This window comes from Castanea sativa, chromosome 1 (genome assembly GCF_040712315.1).
Source record: "Castanea sativa cultivar Marrone di Chiusa Pesio chromosome 1, ASM4071231v1".
Taxonomy (NCBI): Eukaryota; Viridiplantae; Streptophyta; class Magnoliopsida; order Fagales; family Fagaceae; genus Castanea; species Castanea sativa.
The window spans coordinates 3,223,599-3,247,455 of record NC_134013.1 but is presented as its reverse complement, the minus strand read 5'-3'; the positions used below and the strand labels follow the sequence as shown (position 1 = coordinate 3,247,455).

The following is a 23,857-nucleotide window of genomic DNA, read 5'->3' as shown; positions in this document are numbered from 1 at the left end:
AAAGTTTAGGGTCCAAGGACCCCACCTTACCAAATTTCTGCTTGATACTTAAAAATGTACAACTTAAGATTCTATTTAACCATGGTTCTGTTTAACAAATAATAAGATATCAATTTCCACAAGGTATGGGGTCAGAGGACCACACTTAACCAAGTTTCTATTTGATACTTAGGAACAGTAATTTAAGATGTCAATTTTTCCAAAGTAGAAGGTCCGAGGACCCGGCATAACTAAGGTTCTGTTTAACAAATAATAAGATATCAATTTTCACTAAGTATGGGGTCCGAGAACCACACTTAACCAAGTTTCTGTTTGATACTTAGGAACAGTAACTTAAGATGTTAATTTCCCCAAAGTAGAAGGTCTGAGGACCTGGCGTAACCAAGGTTCAGTTTAACAAATAATAAGATATCAATTTCCACTAGGTATGGGGTCCGAGGACCACACTTAACCAAGTTTCTATTTGATACTTAGGAACAGTAACTTAAGATGTTAATTTTCCCAAAGTAGAAGGTCTGAGGACCCGACGTAACTAAGGTTCTGTTTAACAAATAATAAGATATCAATTTTCACTAGATATAGGGTCCGAGGACCACACTTAACCAAGTTTCTGTTTGATATTTAGTAATAGTAATCTATAAGCCCATATAAATTCATAATTTAGACCACGAATAACAAAGGCACCTTTTACTAATAATAATACCTTCTAAGGTTGTTTACATTCCATGGGCGTTGTACAACCTTTTCATCTAGATCAGGTAGTCGATATGACCCTATGCCTGCTACAGAAACAATGCGATATGGTCCTTCCCAGTTTGGTCCTAGCTTACCCCAAGCTGGGTTTTTAGCAGTACCCACAACTTTTCTCAACACCAGATCCCCAAGCGCAAGTGGCCTTAACTTCACATGGGCGTCATACCTTCGTTTAAGCTTCTGCTGATAATAAGTCATTTGGACCATAACTGCCTCTCTCCGTTCCTCAACTAAATCCAGGCTCTTTTCCAGGAGGCCATTGTTATTTTCTGGACTGAAAGAACTCGACCTTAGCGTGGGAAAACCGGATTCCAAAAGTATCACTGCCTCGGCTCCATAAGTCATGGAGAGTGGCGTTTCTCCAGTGGATCTGCGCGGCGTAATTCGATACATCCATAAAACATGTGGTAGTTCTTCTACCCATCTGCCCTTTGCATCGTCCAGCCTTTTCTTGAGTCCATTAACTATGACCTTGTTAACGGCTTCGGCCTGCCCATTTCCCTGAGGATAAGTTGGAGTGGAATATCTATTTATGATGCCCATGTCACCACAATATTTCCTAAAAGCTCTGCTATCAAATTGAACGCCATTGTCCGAAATAAGGGTGTGTGGTACCCCAAATCTGGTGATGATGTTCTTCCAGATAAACTTCTTGGAGTCGACGTCCCTAATATTTGCTAAGGGCTTAGCCTCGACCCATTTAGTGAAGTAGTCGGTCCCCACAAGCAGCCACCTTTTGTTTCCTATAGCCCTCGGGAATGGCCCTACTATGTCCAATCCCCATTGAGCGAAGGGCCAAGGATTGGAGAGAGGATTAAGGACTCCCCCAGGCTGATGAATGTTAGGAGCGAACCTCTGGCATTGGTCACACTTTCTTGCATAGTCTTGAGCTTCCCTCTGTATATTGGGCCACCAATATCCCTGAGTCAGAGCCCTATGAGCTAGTGATCTTCCCCCCGTGTGGCTTCCACAAATTCCTTCATGCAGTTCTTCCAAAAGTGCCTCCGTTGACTCGGGGTGCACGCATAACAGGTATGGTCTGGAGAAGGATCGTTTATACAGATTTTGGTCCTCGGACAACCAGAAACGCGGTGCCTTTCGTCAGATCTTGCCTGCTTCAGACTTGTCCTCGAGAAGTATGTCGTTTTTCAGAAAAGGTACCACAGGATCGATCCAACTAGGTCCAAAAGGTACTTGGATCCGCATCTTAACCGTTGCGTCTAGAAGGTACTTGGATCCCCCTCTTAACCAACAGTTTTTCCAGAACTCTGCCTTGATCTTTTTGGCGATTCCCAGGTTCGTTGCAGGCCTGTCCGAGGAGAGATTCGTCCTCGGACGAATCCTCGGACTTTCGCCCTGTAGGCCGACTTATAGTTCTAAAGGCCTTTGGTCAAAATCGGACTGACACCCATCAACAAAGCCCAAGGCCCAAATAACTGTTCAGGCTTCTTTTACTCCCCACACGTACCAAACGGGTCCTAGAGTTTCTAGAATTGCATCAATGGAGGGAAACATGAAATGTCACTTTCATCCACTAGATCATTCGTTGTCCCACATAATTGTTTAATACTGACACTTCAATTTTTTAATTTTTAAATAACATTAAACATATTTCTATACACTTTTACCCACACGTATTTCTAAAAAAACTGAAAACTGTTGTTTAAATACACGTACCAAAAGTTTCTAGAATTGCATTAATGGAGGGACAAATGAAATGTCACTTTCATCCATTAGGTCATTCATTGTCCCACATACTTGTTTCATACCGACACTTCAATTCTGAAGTTTATATTGAAGGAGAGTTTCTAGTTTGTTTGTCTTAATTTACAATTATCTCTCTATAACACTGGTAATCTCATTTTGTTTTTTTTTTTTTTTTCATCTTTCTTTTATTTCTAAGGATTAGGTGTATTTCTATCTAAATGGTCCTATCAATGTAAACACCATACGTAAGTTTTCACTGTTTGGAGTGGAGAGAACTACTCTACACACTATATATTGCTGATTATGGAGGCAGGATATTGGCGACATAAAACAACAAGTTTACCAGGTCCAGCAATTGTCAATGGTATAACCTTAAGGTTTTTAACCCTTTATTCATTTCTCTTTGCATGCATATTTCTCACCATATTTATGATTTATTATTACTTCAACCACGTAGAAAAATGTAATTGATATCCAATTTCCTTGCTTTATTTGACGTATAAATCGAGGAAGAACTGCTAGCCTTGATTGAATGGCACCGACTTCAGTCAATGCACGGGTACTTCTTTACAATTTCTTAAGGTCATGAATGGATTGCATTTTTTTTTTTTTAGAAAGTTTTAATCTATGACGTCCACTCTTGATAATGCTCTTTATCATCAGATCAAGACACTAATTGGTTTTTTGTGTAGGCGGAGATTGAACCCCAAATCTCTTATTCAACCATCAAAGACTTTACCAGTTGAGCTAATTGAAATTCACAAATAGCACTGTTTCTCTATAATAACATCACATTTTCTTTCACAAATAGATCCTACGTAAAGATTAAGATTAATGTGTCTTCAATCACAATAAATAATTTAAACACCTATATATTATCTTATTAAATAATAATAATAATATTTGTTGTCACACTAATTTATAATATTTTAATAATAAAATTTGTAGTTTTTTTTTTTTACTTTCTTCTTTCTTTTTCCTTTGGTTTTTTTTTTTTGTTTTTTTTATATTATGCCTCGATCAAATTTTGAGTTTTTTTGTTATTGGCTTCTTACAACTTTGATAAATTGATATAGAGATGGTCAAGTCATGGATAAGTAGAATGATCGAAATTGGTATTGGAATTTTGTTTGTTATAATATTTTCCAAAGTAAAGCCAAGCAGATTCTAGATACTTTTCTTTTTTTTTTACCAAAGATGCAGATCAAAACGAATAGGAATCTAGTCTCTAACCATTAATTCTCAACCACGTAATCATTCCCTAAGCATAACATCTTTTGCTGAACAAATTCCAGGAGAAGTTTAATGATTACTCATAACATTTCATGTGAAAGAGAAAGATCAGTCGAACACTTCATCCAACCACTTTCTTAAGTTGTAACAAATGAAATGGTAGTATGGAAGATAAGCAGATTTAATTTAGCCATAAAATATTCGTACTTTTGAGATAAAGTAGTCTAGAGAGAAATCCTTCGAACTCCAAACTAGTTAAGATCTATACCTAAGTTAACTTGAAACAATGCTCTTTTAAGCACCAAAAATCGTTTTTTTCTTGCAAAGGTGAAATAGTGCTAACATAGTTGCAACAATAAAAAGCATTCTGTAAAGTAAAACTTAAATCACATGCAACTTCCTAATACACACCTTAGTCAGGGAGTCTCATTTCCATTCACCAAATTTCCACTACGTACAATTGTTCATACTGTTGCTATCCGAGCTGTTAGATAATGACATGTGTCTGTTTGGCATGTTTCTGTACAAGGCTATGTGTCTGTTTGGCATGTTTCTCCCGTGTACATTGTCCTGTGTTTTGTTACATGTGTGAGTGAAATCCCGCATTGCATAAAGATGAGAAGAATGAGTGGTTAATATAACATAATTAAGTACATACTCATTGGGCTTAGACTTTGTGGGTTAAAGTGCATCTCTATATGTTACATTAATTAATCAAGGGCGCTCCCCAAGGTGTTTATCCACCCGACAAGTGGTATCAAAGCCAGGTGGTGTGCGGCAAAGGTGGTGAGGTGTTCGGCAAAGGTGGTCCCTACCTAGTAGGGATAGAGAAAGCCTAAATGGCCCACACACAAAGATCTTGAAAAAAAATAAAAAGTTAAAAAAATTATTAAAAAAAACCCAACAAAGGAATATTGCTAATGGTGCTAAATAATGGTGTGATGCAAGGTTCCCATGAATATGGACTTGCGGAGTTCCCATGGATGTGCGTGCGGGGTTGACACGTGGTTCCCATGGATGGCATATGAGAGACCCATGGATGACGCATTGATGAAGTGAAAAGCCCATTAGGCAAGGGGGAGTGAGTAGGACTTGTTCATGACCCACAAAGAGGTCCTGAAGCCCATAGAGAGGCAGACTCACACGTGAGGGGGAGATTGTTGGATGACACGTGTGAGTGAAGCCTTTTGGGTTAAAATGTGTCTCTATATGTTATATTAATTACTCAAGAAATCTCCCCAAGGTGTTTATCCCCCTGATACCCCACAATGTACCCTTGTTTGCAAAGATGTTTCAAAACTGATGACACGAAACACAGACATTTGGTTTCTCAAATTTTGGAATCCAGGGAAATATCAAATCTAAAAGATGATTATGCATCAACCTAAAGCTCTAGATCTGTAGTATTCTGTGCATAATTTGTTGCCAATACATCTTACTTGTTGGTGCTGGTTTCAATATCTTCTGGTACATGGTAAGTTGAGAGGAAAAATGCACTCCGTTCCTTCTGTAAGAACCTGAACCACAAGATGAATATAATGATGATGATGATGATGATGATGAAATGTCATTCTTGAAAATTTCCTTAAAATGACATGTTTGAGGCAAGTTATCTAAAATTTTCTCCCCTAAACAAAGACCTAGAGTTTAAATAATGTAACGCACTTCACTCTAAAGACACTTTACGTTGCGTTTGTTTTGGCTTCAAACGGTTTCAGGAAATCATTTTACACATTTCCGAGTGTTTGGTTGCGCATGGAAAATAGAGTTTTCCAGAAAATCATTTCCTTTGACCGTAAAAATAATGGGTTTGACCGGAAATGGTTTGAAGTGAAAATTTTCACTTCAAACCATTTCTAGACTCAAACGTGCAAAGAGAGAGAGAGAGAGATAGAAACAACAAGGAGATCGTCGTGCCTAGCACCGATCGCACCCCAGCGCTGGTTGCCCCCAATCGTCGCACCCAGTCGCCCCAAAGACCAGACCACCGACGGTGCGAGATCGCGCCATGACCCACTGTGAGATTGCGTCATGACCCAGATCACGCCATCTCACCCCAGCACCGCGATCTTGCGCCGTCGCACCCCAACACCGATTGCACACCCCACCGTCGTCGCACCCCAGCCTTCATGATCGCGCTAGTGCACCCCAGCCTTCGCGATCACGCCGCCTTCGCAATCTCAATCACACCTCCTCCTTCGCGATCACGCCGCCTTCTCTCCCAGATTTTATGATTTTTTTTTTTGGGTTTTGTTTCTTTTGTGATTCTGCTGAGAAATGATGTTATATATTTGTTTGGAAGCTAAGAAAATGTGAGCATCAAGTAAAAAATGTATTTTCTATAATATTTTCAAGATCACAACCAAACACCTAAAAATATTTTCCAAAGTATTTATTAAAATGCCACCAAACACCTAAAAATATTTTCCTTTCCAAAAAATATTTTCACCTGAAATTATTTTACACCAGGAAAATATTTTACACCCAACCACACACAGCCTTAGATACATTTAAACGAACACTTTTTAGTGCTCCAGACAGCCAAATCATCACAAACTTCCAAGAAAAAATGTAAGCAACATTAAGCGTGCAAGTTGTTTCATCTATGTCACCATTCATCACAATTTTTTTTTTTTTATATATATAAGTAGCATAAATCATCATATGCAATTATAGAGATTGTGTTATTCTTATACTCTCAATTGTGCTTTTCTCACAGACACATGTTAGAATCGTGATAAGAAGTTATACTTGAGAAACTCAACTAATTCTTGCTGCAGCTCCATCAATGTCTCCTCTTCGATTTTGGCATAGTACAATAACTCAGGCAACTTAACTGCAAATACCAAAAGAATTACATTACAAACACGAAGTAAAGATGGCTGGCAGGTTTTATTACTTTTATAACACCAAAAGGAAATGCATAAGCCAAAAGATGCTACATCAAGCAGTTCTAGTCTAGGAATATTCACAATTAAAAACAATAGCACATGTCCAGCCACAGTAGCAATCCACATTTACAGTCATCAATTACTCTGCAAATCCAACAAGCACCACAATATTTATTAGGCACTATAATAAATATTCAAAATGTCTTAGTTGTCCAAAATCAATATATGACATACACAGGTATATCTTGAAGATTAGTCATCAGCCAATATTTCTTTTTCCATTTTTAACTAATTTTTGAGAAAGAAAAAATCAATTTGATATCATATGAGTTGACATCTTTTATGTCTCGAGCTACACATTTAAAATCAGCAATAGACAAGCTTTTGTACATAGTAATAGACAAGTTTAAAACTAAATATCCTAGATTAGCTGGCACCATATCTTCTTTTTGATAAGAAAAAATTTATCAAACAAGGCTACTTCCTCACATTACAAAATTAAACTAGTCATAAATATTAATTTAAGAATATGTAGTTAACAATCATTTCCATTGTAACATGTAAGAATATTTAAAAACTTTCATAGTAACATTGATCAGCTAGAACTTCGATCATATAAGATCTTGTAACATAACAAATGATGCAATTCACTACACAAACAGATAATTAAGCTAATATGGGTAAATCTACTGAACATTTCACGCGTCCTCTTTGTTTTAGCATTAGATACAAAAGTAGTTTTAAACTAAGATCAGAAACAAATCTACACATAAACCACTCAAAAGAGTCAAAACTAGATGAATTAGAAAATTTTGATAAAAATCAGTCACAAAAGGGCAAGAGGAAGGATTTTTAGGACTGTGCTACCATAGACTACCAGAAAATGTACTAGCATAGATTAACATATGTAAACAGTCATTTCCATTTTCCATAACTCATGGTCTCCTAGCATATTTTTTTTTTTGATAAGTAGTCTCCTAGCATATTTTATGATGCAGGGAGCACAAAAACAATTTTATTTCAATGTAGTTTTATTTATTTTTAGAAGCCAATTTTATTTTTACTATTGGTCCATTGGATTTTATTTTAGGTCATATTAGTTTATTAAGTTATTGGCATTTTACTTAATTTCCGAGAGTAAAGGTTATTTATGAATTCAATAATTGGGCTTTGGCCCAAGTCAGATAAGAATTAAGGTTGAATCCCAGTAGTCTATATAAGTAGCTATTGTACTCCAATGGAAACAAGCTTGATTTAAAATTTCTATTGCTATTTTCCAATGGCATAGTGCTGATTCCTAAGTTCATTTTCCAATGGGTGTTGTTAGCACTAGCAATATCTTCAAATTTCATTAAAATTAGCAGAAATGCCTCATAAAGCAAACCACAAGGGAGGTAAGTGTTACAAAATAAACCATAGAATAGTTTCTTTTTCTTTTTTTGATAGGTCAAAATAATATAGTTTCATGTTTTTGGGGTATACCACAGGGGTGGTGTGTGTAATTTATCCTTATTTTTATTTTTCTATTCGTTTGTTTATTCTCAGTTCCCTTTAAGAATTTTGTGCTGCACCATTTTATTTATACAGAACCCCTAATATATATAAAGTTTAGCTTTAGTAGAAGATATACAGACCAGACAGTTGTCTAAAAACTTATCCTGGTAGAAGTAGAACTTTGCCAGCCAGTCAATTTTGATAGAAGCATGGTAGGAAGAATTACTCATTTAGCCAGCCCTATTGCCGTCAACATGTTTAATAAATGTCGAAACTTCCACATTCTACATAATTATGATATGGCTGGCAATGCTTTGTCGAAGTAACAACGTAATCCTTTCAGAATTTCTCCCACTGAATCAGGTATCCTATATCCATTTAATTACGTTACAGAGTAAGAACAATGACAACACACAAAAACATGAACACCAGAACACTAACAATAGGTAATTACCAAGACACAAATGCATCAATTCCAAAAACATGATACTAAGAACCTCACACACAACAAAGATTGCATAGGAAAGTAATGTCTAAATACAGAAGTTGCAAGATGCATCAATAGTAATTTTAACACTTGAGGGCATTGACACCAAGGTGCTCTTTTTCACATTTCTCTGGCCTTCAGAACTAGATACAGTAATGCAAACTATATCAATGTACAACCTCTCTTTAAACACTCTAATCTAAATGATTACTAAATGAACCATTATTGTATTTTATTTTAAAATTTTCTTAGAATATTAAATTGGTTAGAAGACTGACCATTTCAATATCTTGGTTCAATAATTTGTGAGGATGGGATGACTAAGGAGGATGTGGGTCATTAAATAAGAACGGGGTGAAGGAGAGAGAAGTATATCGGGAATAATGTATCAACTGAAGGGCTATAAGATTGCCATAAAACTCACTATGGTCATACATGAGTGTAGTTGAAATTAGAATTCTGAGATGGATAAGCAGAAGTACTAGGAAATATAAGATAAAGAACGATGCCATCCATTCAAATGTAAAGATGACTAATATGCAAAATAGTAGATAACAATGGCTTGGCCATGTCATGCCTCAAACCCAAAAGGGTTCAAAGCTTGATAAATACATCTCAAAGGTACCTGTAAATTTTTCTTTTTTTTTTGACAATTCAATCCAAAATTCATTATCAAAGTTCCAACATCAAGAATTATCATTATAATTTCATTAATGGTACTCCCAAAGTAAGTAAGAGCTCTATGCAATAATTACAAAGACTATTAGCCACAAAAGAATGAAAGTCTGAATAAATAAAATTACATATCATTAATTTGTCCCATCAGTAGAAATAAAGTCACAATCACTATATGTGAGAGACCGTGCCCCCGGCCCGTTTTATAGGTGTGGGGCCAAACTCACGTGAATGGGTGGAGTCGTGTTATTGCCTCTCAAAATGGAGGTTCGACTAGTTATATTTTCCCCTTTAGATTAAGGGTTTTATAATGGAATCGCCACTTATTTAATTAATGGAATAAATAAGAAAACCAAAATTGAAAAATTCCTTATTTATTAATTTGAAATTGAATTTACATTGATCATAGGAAAATTACATGGCTTTGGTCCTAGATACAATCTAAGATAAAGTATATAACTTTTTTCCTAGTCACAATCTAGAAATTGAAAATTACAAGGATAAGCATTGATCTATCAACCATTGATCTAAGCTCGGAGGCTATGTTACAAGGTGGGAAGGTGTTAGGCACCCACCTTGCCTGGTGAAACTGGTCTTCTAGACCATGGTAGCTAACATTCATATCATATCATCCAATATGTCAATCAATTTGCATGTTGAATTTAATGTGTGTGCATGTGATAAACCCTAATTCAATTTATTAAGCATTGCATTTGGATTGAAAAATAAATTCTAATGGATGTGTGTGGATGGTGATAACCTAGATTCAAAGATTAGAAAGAATTATGAAACAAACATGTTTTCATATTTTTTATGTGGATTTAAGATCGAAACTATTGTTATGCATGAAAATGTGATAAACAACCAAGAACATGTGAAGAACATATAAGAACAATTAAGAACATTCAAATATATTCAAAGGAATTTAAATGATTATTATCATGCTTTAATCTTAAACTCTCGTCATGGCAACACAAAAAAAAAAAACAATTAGGGAAAGAGATTATACCTTCATGCAAGATCTATATGGTGGATGAGGAGACTCTTGAGGGAGGTCCTAAGGGTGGAGGAAAAAAAGAGTTAGGAGAGGAAGAGTGAGTCTCACTGGATACCTTGAGTTTCAAGAAAACCAAGATATGATAAGACTACTCAACTTCCTAGAACTCAAGAGAGGAGAAGAAAGAGAGTTTTTTTTTTGTCTTGGAATGGAGGAGAGGGGGGGTTTTATAGTAGTGGTTGAGGAAATATGAATGGAAAGTCATTTAATGAGAGTTGACAAAGAATCATGATATCTGACTCAATTTTAATCAAAATTGTCTCGTTCTTGTGCTTAAATTGAAGCCCCGGATGTTTAGTTTCTGAGAAAATTAACATCATCCACAGATTCAAAATATTCTGAGAGATATTGATGAAATGGTGAGCAGATGTCATTTTGTTAGAAAATGATTTCAGCACAATTAACATTAATAAGTCCCAAATTAACTCCCAATTAACATTAAATGGCTCCAATCACTCTTATTTCAGACTTAACTGATTCCAAATTTACTCTAATTAATAGATAATTGCAAAAATTATTCATTGAATAATTAATGTTTAACTATCTAATCAATTAGGTGTGTGCAACCTTACCATAAAATGTAGTCCTAATCAATCAAATTATAACACATCATTAATCTCAAATTGATTATAATTATAACCAATTGAAATCAATTGTTCATAATCATATAGTCGGGCTCAATTTGTGACAATGTATCTCGGCCATTAAAATTTGATTTGATGATAACTTTTAATCTAATAGTCCGATTAGGGCTTATGACCAGTCGATTTAATCGTTACAACATCAATATCATTTTGGTGAAATAAGATTAAGGATCTGATGACCAAAATCAAGATGCATATTTCCAAGGCGAAATTACTCTTTTACCCTCCAGTTGAGGTTAAAAACGAGTTGCAAAATGAGGTGTCAACACTATAATATACAAAAGAATGAGTCAAGCCTACATTAGGATATACATCATCAAAATATCACCATCACAAAAGTTCAACCTCCATCAATAGTTACTCTGACTATTGCTAGCCACTAAAAGTTGTCTCAAAATGATCGTTGCCTACTCTGAAAAAGTTTGTGAAATGATAGAACGAGGCAAAGCCCAGTATGTAGCATAATTAACGGGTGTAGGGAAAATGTAAGTTTCATGATGATAAATAGTTTACAAAGCATGTTATAATTTGGGAATTTCCAAATAATTTCTACAAAATCATTTCCAAAAATAATATGGCAAGAATGATTATAATGATACGGCACAAAGCTTCTCAAAATGCTCGCATGAAACTACATACTATATTTTGTGAGTAATAACAATACAATTCCAGACCCAAGGCCACATGACAATATTGTCACAAAAACAGAACTAATCTACCGTCACAAAGACGGAACTCATCGCCGTCACAAACCTTTAATTCAAAACACAACTCATTTCCAAGTAGTTTCACAAAACATTTTAATATCTAAAGATATTCACAAGCTTCTCAAAGCCTTCAACCCATTTATTGTCAAAAAGATTTTGTATTAACTATCCAAATAACATTGGTCAAGATAAAGCATCTTTATATTTTGCGAGTAAAGCAATAAATCCACAAAATTCATTCTCAAGAATTTAATCAAAGATGCTAGTCTTTTCCATGCTAACAAATCATGCATTTTCCCATATACATTACCAAATGTGATGCACTATTCATAAATAGTCATATATAATAGGGTTACAACACAATACTTTTTAAGAAAACATAGTTCCACAAATAATGCACATGTTAAAAAGAATGTTTAATTCATTTTGATGGAGTAAAAATTAAGTAGAGGGAGGATAAAATAGCACGGGTATAAATAGTGAAGAAATTCTATTAAACCAGGAGGTGACAAAGAATCTACAGTATGGCAGAAAACAATACATGTGGTCATCACCCCGATTAGTTGAAGGGGTTTATAGCCAACCCCAATTTGATTTAAATTAAGGCTTAGTTGGGTTGAGTCTTCAAAAGCTAGTTCTATAGCCATACAAAAATCAAAAACCACTTATTTTAAAGAATAAGTCAGTTGATGATGCATTTTGTGAAAAACCAGCAACTAAAAACTAGTGTAGTATATTACAGGTAAAGAAATAGGTGCCAGGTAAACATTACAACAAAATAAATTCTGTAAATTATGGTCCACTGTACAAGAAAGACTTGAAATTTAGCAAGCCAAAAAGTAAAAGACTAAGAAGTGGCCAAAAAAACAGGGAATGAACTTACGAGTTATCCTTCTTCATCCGGTAAACAAGATACTTCTTCAATATTTCATCAACATTTGGAGCACGTGGAAGTTTAACTAGTTGCAAGAGAGAACATAAACCAAACTGGGATTGATATTAGAGAGAACATAAACCAAGGTTAATATAATGATTAACCTTAGTTAGTCATTTGCAACATATTTAGTTGCTTAATTAATGATTGATATTAGAAACTCATTGCATACATATGGTATTTCATATTATAAAATGTTCTTCCATACTAATCAAAAAAATGAAATGTTCATCCAGAAATCCTTAGTCATGAAACCAAACAACAAACATGTAACACAATTAAGAATATATGAAATGCGCTTGCTAATGCAAAAGATGCTCAAACCATGTAATAAAGTTTTCTTCCATAAATCCCCTATAGCAGTGATGTAACCATGTAAGAACCAAGAAAGATTATTAAGGAAAAACTGTGGTTGATAAAGCAGAGTATGGCTAGAACAATGACAATGAAAATCAGCCTGTGGACCTGTAACTCATTTCTAACAGATAATTGCAAGTATTTCTTAGACAATAATATTGATAAAAGAAAAATTGCATTAATTAAAAAGAAATAATTTGTATAAAATAACCACTGACCTAATTTTGTAGGATTTTTATGTACAGCTAGGAACATGTCTCAGCATGCATTGAGTGCATTTATCAATTCTTACTTTGAATATTAAAGAAACTCAAGTACATAGTTGTTCCCTTTTTTTATCATTGATATCCAACTACCTGGTACCTAATGTAACTCCCTGTTAGAATGAGACAACTATTGGACCTCACTCCACACAAAGTGAGGAAGCAATAGTACGCAGCAAGTGCTTTGATAATATTAATGGACCTCACCCCACACAAAGTGAGGAAGCAATAGTACTAGTAAAATTTTATTTTATCTCAAAAAAAATCTATAAAATAATAGTAAAATTTTCTTTAAAAGAAAAAAGAAAAGAAAAAGGAAGCAATAGTAAAATAATATAGAATGACGTATGAGATATGAGACCTCAGGTGCTACTCAACCAAGTTAAACACTTCGTGCTAGTTAGGCTAGGCCCGTTGATTCGAATTTTAAAAGTGAGGAAAAGGCTGGGCTTAGCCCAAACTGGGACCTTAGTGGGCCCAACCCAACAAGGTAAAATGTTCCATTTGACTTGGCGTTTAAGTTTGGAGTTTGGTCACTTCCAAGCTACATTCATCGATCATGGGATTATCCACACGTTGAAGACACGTTGCACGCTACACATCTCTCCACCAGTTTCAGATTATTTCTATGGTAGGCTTTCAGACTATGGTTTAGGTGTGGTTCACTCTGAAGTCTGAATGGTCTTATTCTTACGGTGAACATTGCGTAATTTTTAATTTATGTCACCTGCAAATATTGTGGGACTCGCTATTTTGTAAGGGAAATTTAATATATCACTATGATACTAAATACTTTCTCAAGCATCATACTTGATTATTCACTGTTTTGGGAGGGGAGAGTCACCTATGTTACATTATACTCATATGTAGCTGATCATTGAACAAGATAAAAATCAACTATATTTCTTTAGATATAAAAGCTTATGTTTTCTAATTAAATTCAAATATTTAGTTGTATAGACCAATGTAGCATAAACATTGTTATTTTTTTAAGGACAATTAAATTCAATATAGTGATATGTTTAATTTGTCAATTTTAAAACTTTGGGGTTTAATTTGTTTAACCCCTAAATTCTAGAATTTAAATGTAGGTTTCCTCTTTTCTGAGTTAAAATTTTTTGTCTTTCATCTGTTGAAGGTTTTTTGGATCATTCCTAGCCAATCAAAAGAAATAAAAAAGTTTTACGTAAAATTGTTTTAGGCATTGAACTTTGAATAACTTAACTTTTATTCTAATAATTTCCATGTTTTCTTATACCAACAACCGTCATTGTGTTTCTTTTGTTACATTATATGTAAGACTTTTCCAAACTATCTTTGAATTATCTAAGCCTAAGATACTAAAGTATCTCCAAGCCTTGTTTGAGGTGAATAAAATCAAAAGAGTAGGTTATAACTTATAAGGTTTGGATAAGTGTAAGAAATTTCTAAGCTATCTTTGCATTATCAAAATATATCTCCAAGTCTTGTTTGAGGTTATTAAAGTCAAAAGAGTAAATTATAAAGTTTGGGTAAATGTTAGATTCGAATTTTAACTATTAGGGATTGGGGTGGGCTTGGCCTAAACAGGGAGCCCATAGTGGCATGAGTCCAACCCAAAAATGGTAATATGGGTGTTTAATTGGACAAAGTATTATGGGTTTTACACACACACATAAAGCAACTAAAAATAGTGAATTGAAGTCACCTTTTTCTAAGAGTTTTTTTTTTTTTTTTTTTGCAAATTTATTAGGGGAAACATGCAATTAATTAATAAAAAAGTAATAAACAGTTATATATTTGGAATTTTATTTCAAACACACAGAAAATAGGAGAACAAACTAATGAGAAAATCAAAACAAAGCAAAATATAAGAGCCATCATGCCATGTTGGTGGTATACTGGTATTAGGGTCCTCTTTATTTTAAGTAGATCCATTTTCGCAATGAACAAGCATCTTGACTACTTTGCTCATGGTAGGTCTTGCAGTCTTGTCTTCTTCTACACACTTCAGGCCACTTCAACCAAGATTTTTACCTTACCCATATCCTATATGCCTTCCATTGTGGGGTCAATGGTATCTTCAATCCAGGAAGTAGTTGTAGTTGTAGTTGCCTCTCTGTTCTTTGCCTCCCTAGCCCAAGTAACCAATCTTGTATGTTCAGCTTCAACTCCAACACCTATAGTGTGGACACCCATTATTGTGCTCTTTCCAGTCACCATCTCTAACACAACAATCCCGTAAGTATAAACATCTACTTTGGAGGTGATGGGTAGATTGAACACCCACTCTAGAGCCATGTAACCATGAGTTCCTCTCATTCTTGAGAAACTTAGATTGTTGAGATCGCCTCTGTTCTGTAATTTGGATAAACCAAAATCTGCTACCTTTGGATGATAATTAGAGTCAAGAAGTATGTTTTGAGACTTCACATCGCAATGTAAAACCCACTCCATGCACTTTTCATGGAGATACGCTAGACCTTTTGCAGTACCCAAAGCAATTTCAAACATTTTCCTCCAATCAAATATGTCAGAAGAGATGTTTTTAGCTAAAGAACCGTGCTCCATGTACTCATACACCAAAAGCATGTGCTTTCCTTCAACACAATAACCCCACATGTCTATCAAGCTCATGTGGTTAAGCCTCCCAATAATGCTTACTTCTGCTAGGTATACGTCTTCTCCTTGGTTGGCTTCATTGAGACGCTTGATAGCTGCATCTTTATTGTCAGACAATACCCCTTTATATACAACACCCCATGCACCTATTCCGATCTCTTCAGTAAAACCCTTTGTAGCCTTTTTTAGTTCACCATAGGTAAATTTTCTAAATCCAGTGGCAGCAAAAGCATACCCTTGATTGTCTGCACCTGAACTTTTTCTGGTTTTGATCAAAAGACACCACACCACAAAAATACATATGACTTAGTCCTCCCACACCACAGGCAAACCAAAGCATGAATTTCACAATCCCATTTACATGGATTTTTACATACGTTCTTTCCAATTGTATTGTACCATCCCTCAAGCAATCTAAACGGCATTCTTCTACAAAACTATTGTATGAAAAGCTATAGTTTTTTGGGAGTCTCAAATAGATATCTAAGGTGTAATTGGTGAAATAATCAACATCATACCCGTAGAATTCAATATTGGATAGCAAGAGAAAGACAGACTCATGTCTGTTGTGAGGGAGATCAAATTTGGGTTCACACCCATAAGACCAGCCAGAACCATTTTTCATCTTGTATCCTGAAAGGCAAGAGCATTTCCTCCCAAAACCAACAATATACTTGCATAGACTGTTGGCCCCATAAACACCATTAATCCTGCAAGGTTTCTAAACGGCTTGCCATGAAACAACCCAAGTTTGTCTCTCTTTTTCCTAACTATACAATCGAATATTACCATCATAATCAAGCGTCAAACTTCTATGAAGCACTGCTCCATAGTCATTCGACAAAAAAGGAAAATCATTGGATGAACTAAAGCTTCCTAAGGAATTCAACATTGTAATTCTACTATTGTTATACGTGGACCTTCCAGCCTCCTAGCTTAAAAGCCACGGTTCAGGCTAATAAATACTGGAAACCTCAGGACCATTAAAAAGAAGGCTGAGAACGTTATTATTGTCGAAGAAAAGCTCATAGAAACCAGAGGAATGGTTTTTCTGTGTTAAGGACATATTTTATGTAGTTGGCTAATCCTTTGACAAAACGCACTTTACTTGTATTTGGGTAGATCTAGGATGTGCTTAATACTTCAAAAAACAAGAGTTCAAGTCTAGTATTGAAGCTATGCAAGTCTGTCCAAGAAACAAATGAAGAAGTGCTGATTCATTAAAGCTCGACAGCTGCTCGACAGATAGCTATCTATCGAGGTCTCGACAGTTAGCCCGACAGCTGTATCTATCGAGCTTTACAAAATTCAGATTTTCCAATCTGATTTTCGGCCCATGCTAACATGTATGTGTAGATTTTTTTTCTCACAACCCTAGGCATATATATGGCTTATTTTAAAGGCCGTCACACATGATAATACAAGGAGAACATATGCAAAAGGTGATTGATGCCTTATTCTCTCTCAAAAAGAAGCTACTGCGTCTTTTCGCCTTAGGGTTTTGTAACCAAGTGCTTCTTGATCTTCATTGTTAATGAAGTGAAGAACTTTGCAGCCAACATTCTTCTTTTTCAAGTTCGTGAGTGAGTCAAGTACTGAGATTCGTGCAAAGGAGTTAGTCACGTACTGGGATCCGTGCATCAAAGGGTGGCGTTCATATATTGAAGAGTTCAGAGGTTCTAAAGTGATAGAAGGTTTCTGCTTTAAGTTTATCTACGAGGATTGTAAAGTCTAGGGACAAAAGTTTTGTACTAGATCTGAAACTTCTCTTTACTATAGTGAATTACTTTTCGGGAAAGTTTCCCCCCAGGTTTTTTACTGTGAAACTAATTTGTTTCATTAGTTTTCTTGGGTCATCATATCTTGTCTTATTTATTTTTCCGCTGCATGATTTTGACATGATATTGATGTTTGTTTATTTTAACAAGTTTTATTCATAATAAATCTAATTAACAACTTGGGTTTAAAACTTGTTAATTCTATCAATCGGGGTCTAAATTTTCCAACAATCTGGCTTCTGGAGGAGACAAGTTTTGTGTTTCTAGAGAGTAGTTGTTGAGGAAGAAGTGAATTTGTAGGGAAGTCAAAGCTTTGCCACAAAATAACAATTTCCCTATTATGTAGAACAAGATTATCGGAGTTGTAGAGAGATAATTGTACTACTGAGGAGAGTGAGAAAGTGTTTGTGGCCTAAACAATGAACTTACCAGCATCAGTTAAGATCAGATTGCCATTTTTGAGGAGTGAGAGCTTTGAGCGCTTTCCATTAACTGGCTGGTCATGGTTTGCCACCCAAACTATGGTGCTTGAGTTGCTAAACCATATGGCAAAGCAAAACGCATTTTCACCAACGGATTAAAAGCCTGCAGAGAAAACGTTATCTAGTGAAGTTAAAAAATATGTTGGTCTCTCACTGACGAGAGATGAACCTTTGCTAAATGTTGAAGATGAGAATGGAGCAAAGAATGTCAAAGAGAAAAGCAACAAGATTATAGTAGTCGTGATCAAAAGATAAGCTTGGGACGAGTTGGGAAACAAAGACGTGCTTGTCTTTATTTAAGGATGAAAGATACATGTGAACGTACGTAAAAGCAAGACTCTATTTTCCTTGCTCCATTTGATGAGTAATGCTACTATTTGAAACTTCAGTCAATGCTGTGGACAGGTAGTCAACCTTTTTATCGTGCATCAATTATATATATATATATATTGGAGGCTTCTTGTAAACTTTCATAAATCGATATAGTGAAGGCCACATCATTCTTCACTAGAATGAAGGAATTTGTTCATAAGAAAAGGAATGTTAGATTTTTATTTATTTTTTTTGGATTGAAACGAATTAAGCGATAAAGCCATAGATGAATGATAGAATTTGATATTGAATTTTGTTGGTTACATTATTTTCCAAATCAAAGCCAAGCATTATCTAGATTTTTTTTTAGGTGTCCAAGGATTGGTATTAACTGAGCCAACGAGAAAGCATGGGAAAAAGGCAAGAAAAACGAAAGAAAAAGCATTCGTTTTCTAAGTGATAGGTTGTTATTTCTCTATCATCGTACTCATTTTCAACACATCCCAGATTCCCAGCACACAGTTATACAACAAGTCAAAATAGTCAAAATACACAACCAATTTTATAATTTTATTCCGATGAAGTGATAAGTTGTAATTAATATATAGTAAAAATAATATATGCTAATAATGGTCCTACATAAAAGTGATGTTGCGCACTAATCACAGTCTACCACTTTTGATATTATGAAAAAAAAAAAATTATAAAATTTGTTGTTTATAACATTATTGGAATGTTATTGGAGGGGAGGGTGAGTTGCAATCAATATATATATATATATAAAAGCAGATACCTTAAATAGGAGTGTATGAGATTTTATCAAGTGGCGCTTGAATTTTGCATTTTGTCTTTTTTTACCTCTTTCATTAAGTTTTTCCATATCAATATGTGCCGTGATGGTCCCAAGCATTTTCACTTTTCAGTTTTCTATTAAAAAGTGAGAATACACAATTTGAGCGATTCGCCAATATTTCATACTTTTTTTTTTCTTTTTTGATGAAGTATCATACTTTTCTCACAACTCATAATTTTGAGAAAAGTTTGTGTTCTATCACAATCCTTTAGACGGTCCCATTATCTTTTCAAAGAAGACCTTTCTTTCGAAGAAATTGTTTAATGCAATCCTTCTATGTACAACTCTGTCTTCTTCCCTTTCCCTTCCCTTACTTTTTCCTCCCTTCTTTCCTTTTCATTTCCCTTACAACCAAACATGATATTATTTTCCAAATTCAGCTAATAAAAAAAAAGTTTTTTTAGGATATTAATAAAAAGAGTTTGAATTTGGTAAGAATGAGATGTAAAATTCATGTTTTACACTATCCAATAAGAGATGTCACATCAGCTTTTTACTTAAAACTCAGCACATCATACCACAATTAATAACATCTTAATAAACTCCCAATTTGGTTGAATTTTCATGAGTATTATAATTGATTGAGTGTGGTTGTTCTTATTCTTTAATACGTGATAAGATGATGTAGTAGGTTAGGATTGGATGGTGTAAACCTTGAGTTTTAAACCACGTCCTTATAGAATTTAATCTTTAATAAAAATATGTAAAAAACATGTTTAATTACCGTTTTAGTCTTTAACACTCGTACTATGTATCAAAATGGTTTTTATATTGTATCAAATAATCCTTATTATTAAGCGATACATGAAAAGAATTGATGTATCTAACATTAATATCAAAATAATATATTAGTTGCATCTCCATAAGTAAATGAGATGTCATTTTATTAGCAGAAATTGAAAATTTCTTTTCTTTTCTTTTCCTATGCTTTTGTGCGGGCCAAAAATATGCAGGTTGCGTTTTTGGGCTCATAATCTATTTGTTTTCATGGGCTTTGAGTTTCCTGCTATGGGTGATCCTTTACTTTGAGATCCATACAGTCATTTAGGACTCTGTGAGGACCTTTATTTCTCTAAGTCCCTCTTCCTTTTCTTGTGGTAGACTCTCTCTTCTCTCTCTATGTTTCTCTCTCCAATTGCCAACCCTATTTCCCCCTTCCATTCTTTTATTTATAGCCTTAGATAAGTGGAGGTGCCAAGATTACTCTCCTTCCTAGTGTAAATGAGGGTCCAATTCTATCATCTTTAGGTGGATTTCTAGTAGGAAAGTGATAGTGGCATTGGAAATGATTCCCACCATCATGAACCTGCCCGGCAGCGATATTCCTAAAGGCACTACCGGACAACCGGGTATGAGGGTTCTCCGAGCAACAATATCCCCAACCATGTTAAAGACGATCGGGGGGAATTTGCTCGTGGTATTTAAGTTAGCAAGGTCCTATTTCAGTTTTGGTGTATAGATTGGGCCTCGGGGTGTCCAGATCAAGGCCGATGGACTGAAAATGAGGGTAGGGCTAAACAACGCACCATGAGATTTGGGCCCAAGGCCCATAGGGTTTGGGGCCCATCTCCATACTGAGGCTCGGGCTCGAGACTTATGGGGCTTGGGATCCAACCCCATACAATAGCCCCCCCTTGATTCGTGCCAGATCACCAAGAACGAATCAAGGATAATATAAATGGCGTTGATGGTCCCCCGAGAATCCCCGAGCATCAGCTGCTACGTGGATAGGTTGATTATCAAAGTCTTCTTAAAAGCAACGCTATGCTAGGCTGTCACGTCAGTAATTATAACCTGACTGTTCGTGAACCGTCTGACGGTTTATGAACTGCGACCGCACATGTGGAGAGGTTAGCAAAAAGGGTAAGGAGGGGTTTTTCTCGCCTCCTGCTTCATTAAATGCCTTAACCTCTATATATAGCTTCGCCTGACTTCCCATTTCACTTTTTACATCTTTTCTCTCTCAATCTCTTCCCTGCCGAGCATCCTCCTCCTGTGCATAAACACTACACTCCAATTCATCACTCCCTAGAGCCCAAAGTAAGTTTATCTTTCCTTTTTAATTTATCTTCTTTCTTTTGGTCTCCCTTTAATCTTTGAGTTTAAGAATGGGATATTCTTACCTCATTTCTTCTAAAGCATCCTTGGCTAGTTTTAGAGCGGCCTATAATGTCCCTGGAGATGTTGATATCGCCTACTGTCACGAGGGCGATATCGACCTCCATAGGCATTTCGGCTCAAATACAATATTTTCCCCTTTGATGTCCATTCTCGAGGGTGGGGTTAGGTTTCCCATGGACCCTCTTATTATAAGCACCCTTAGATTTTATGGCTTGTGTCCTGACCAGCTCCCCCCCAATTTTTACCGAGTGGTGAGTTGTGTTAGTAGGTTAAACAAAATATTTAGTCTGCAATTAAAACACCACGATATTAACTTCATGTATCGTCTATATGGAAACATTAAGACCGATTACTACCTAAAAACCTGGGATATGTGGGTACGGCTGATATCATGCCTTCCCGATTTCAATGGAAACTCGGCAGGGTTTTGTCCGGGTGAGTGACAATTGGCTTGCCGATGAGCTCCCTTACCTGTTTTTGCCGCGTAGTGTTGGTTGGTACAGAGAACTTCTATTTTCTTTAAATTCGAATCTTTTACTTAGCTATTTAAGCATATGCTAATCGGTTTGTTTGTCAATTTGTTATAGAGGGGGGAAGATTTGAACCAGATCTCAGAGTCGTGCATGTGAAAGATCTTAATTTCTTGCTTAGGTCAGAAATTTTTGTACACGAGGATGGACAACTCCGAGCATCCCATTTGATACTCGGCATCAACCTAGTGTATACTACTTGACAATCATTCAGCCAGGCATTGTTGGTAGATAGTCCACTTCTCTCGTACATAGACGTTCGTCACACAAACTTCCTCCCGCCTACGCTCACCATTGGTGAAGCTAAGGATCTTGGCCCTAGTTATACTACTGCGGACGATCTTGCGCCGATAAGGGATGCCTCTGCTGAGATTGTATCTCAGAATCGTAAAAAACACGTGCCCGTTGGAGAGCTAGAAGCCCCACCCAAGTAGCCGAGCCAGAAGCAGCTGAGCAGATTAATCCCTTGGGTGCAGAGGCCGGTCAAGGAGAAGAGATGGTAAAGAAGAGAGTGATGACCATTGATTAGTTTCTGCCCGGCACTTTCCCCACGACTCAACCTCAATTACCCCAAGGAAAGGACTAGGTTCCACCTGTTGGTGAGGCTAAGAAAAGGAAGCACGCTGCCGAGAAAACCCCTCGAGTTTCGGGCGACACTCCCTCGACAACCCCACCCCCTGTAACTGGCGAGCCCATGATCCAAGAGCCAATTGGTGCTTCTCAACCAGCAGCCCAGGTCGGGACCAATGTGGCGTCCTTTTCTCAGTCCAAGGTGGGTTGGTAGACAGTCTTCAGGTTGGGCGATAGGCCTTTGCCGGTAATTGCCATTGTGTGGACGTGGGCACAGGGCGAAGGGGGCCGAGTCGCCCAGAGCTTAGCGCGGGGTCTCCTGCTTGAGGATGCTCATTTCCTCTTGAAGGGGGACAACGAATCACTAGCTAGGCAGCTACAGTGGCACACTATTGCGGTAATTTACTATCTCATCTTCTTTCATGTGTTAGCCATGCATGTGTATTTTTCTTGTCTTCATTTATCGTTTCATTGTTGTTATGTCATCAGGCCACGCAACTGCCCTGCGTCATTGACGAGAGACTAAAAAAAGCTGCCAAAGATACCAAATAGGAAAAAGCATTGAAAGACGTTATTGTTGCTATGGCGAAGGAGAGGGACAAAGCTCCTGAGGTTTCTAAAAGGAAGGCGCAAGCTACTGAGAAATCCCGATTAGCGGCAGAGAGCAATTTGACAGACATGGGGGCTAAGCTGGAGGAAACCGAGCTCAAACTAGCAAAGGCAGATAGCCTAAATTTGGCCCAAGCCAACCAGATTGCTGACCTAAAAACAACCCTTGAAGCCTACAAGGACAAGTGGTATAACATAGGCTACTAGGCTTCACGGAAGCTGAAAACTCTGTGGAGCCCATCATCCACCAAGCCCGGCATCATGGTTTTGAGGAGTGGTTGGCCGCCCTTCAAGCAATAGGAGTGGCTGAGGATTCTCCACTTAGGAATCCCGAGCAAATTCCCTATCTAGCCCCTCCTCCCCTCGTTCAGAGTCAAGCTGGTGTTACGGACGAGGAAGATACCCCTAGCATGAGGGAGCTAGTATGGCCGATTGACTCCCATGTGGAGTTGGTCGATCTAGAAGTCACCAGCAACATTCGTACCATCACCAAAGATGTCCAAGCTCAGACACTCCAACATTCGTTCCTACTACCCAGCTTCTGCCTACCGACCCTGCAGCATGAATATTAATGTGTCGTTTGTGTTGGACCCTCTTTTGTCGTTATATATATATATATATATATATATATATATATATATATATATATTTTACTTGTTATGTTCTTGGTTTGCCTAGGTCGCCGGGTTGTGGCGATGAGACAATTTGTTTGACCTTTGAATTATTTTAATTATCCCTCTTAAGATGGAAACTGGATGTTTTTCTCCTTCCCCCCCCCCCCCTTTTTCTTTTAAACATA

General features: G+C 36.5%; 1 pseudogene; it reads right to left on the bottom strand.

Annotated features, from left to right (window-relative positions):
* Window positions 1-15,105: 15,105 nt before the first annotated feature.
* LOC142621869 (putative receptor protein kinase ZmPK1) lies at window positions 15,106-20,614 on the bottom strand (annotated as a pseudogene).
* Between the last annotated feature and the right edge of the window lie 3,243 nt (window positions 20,615-23,857).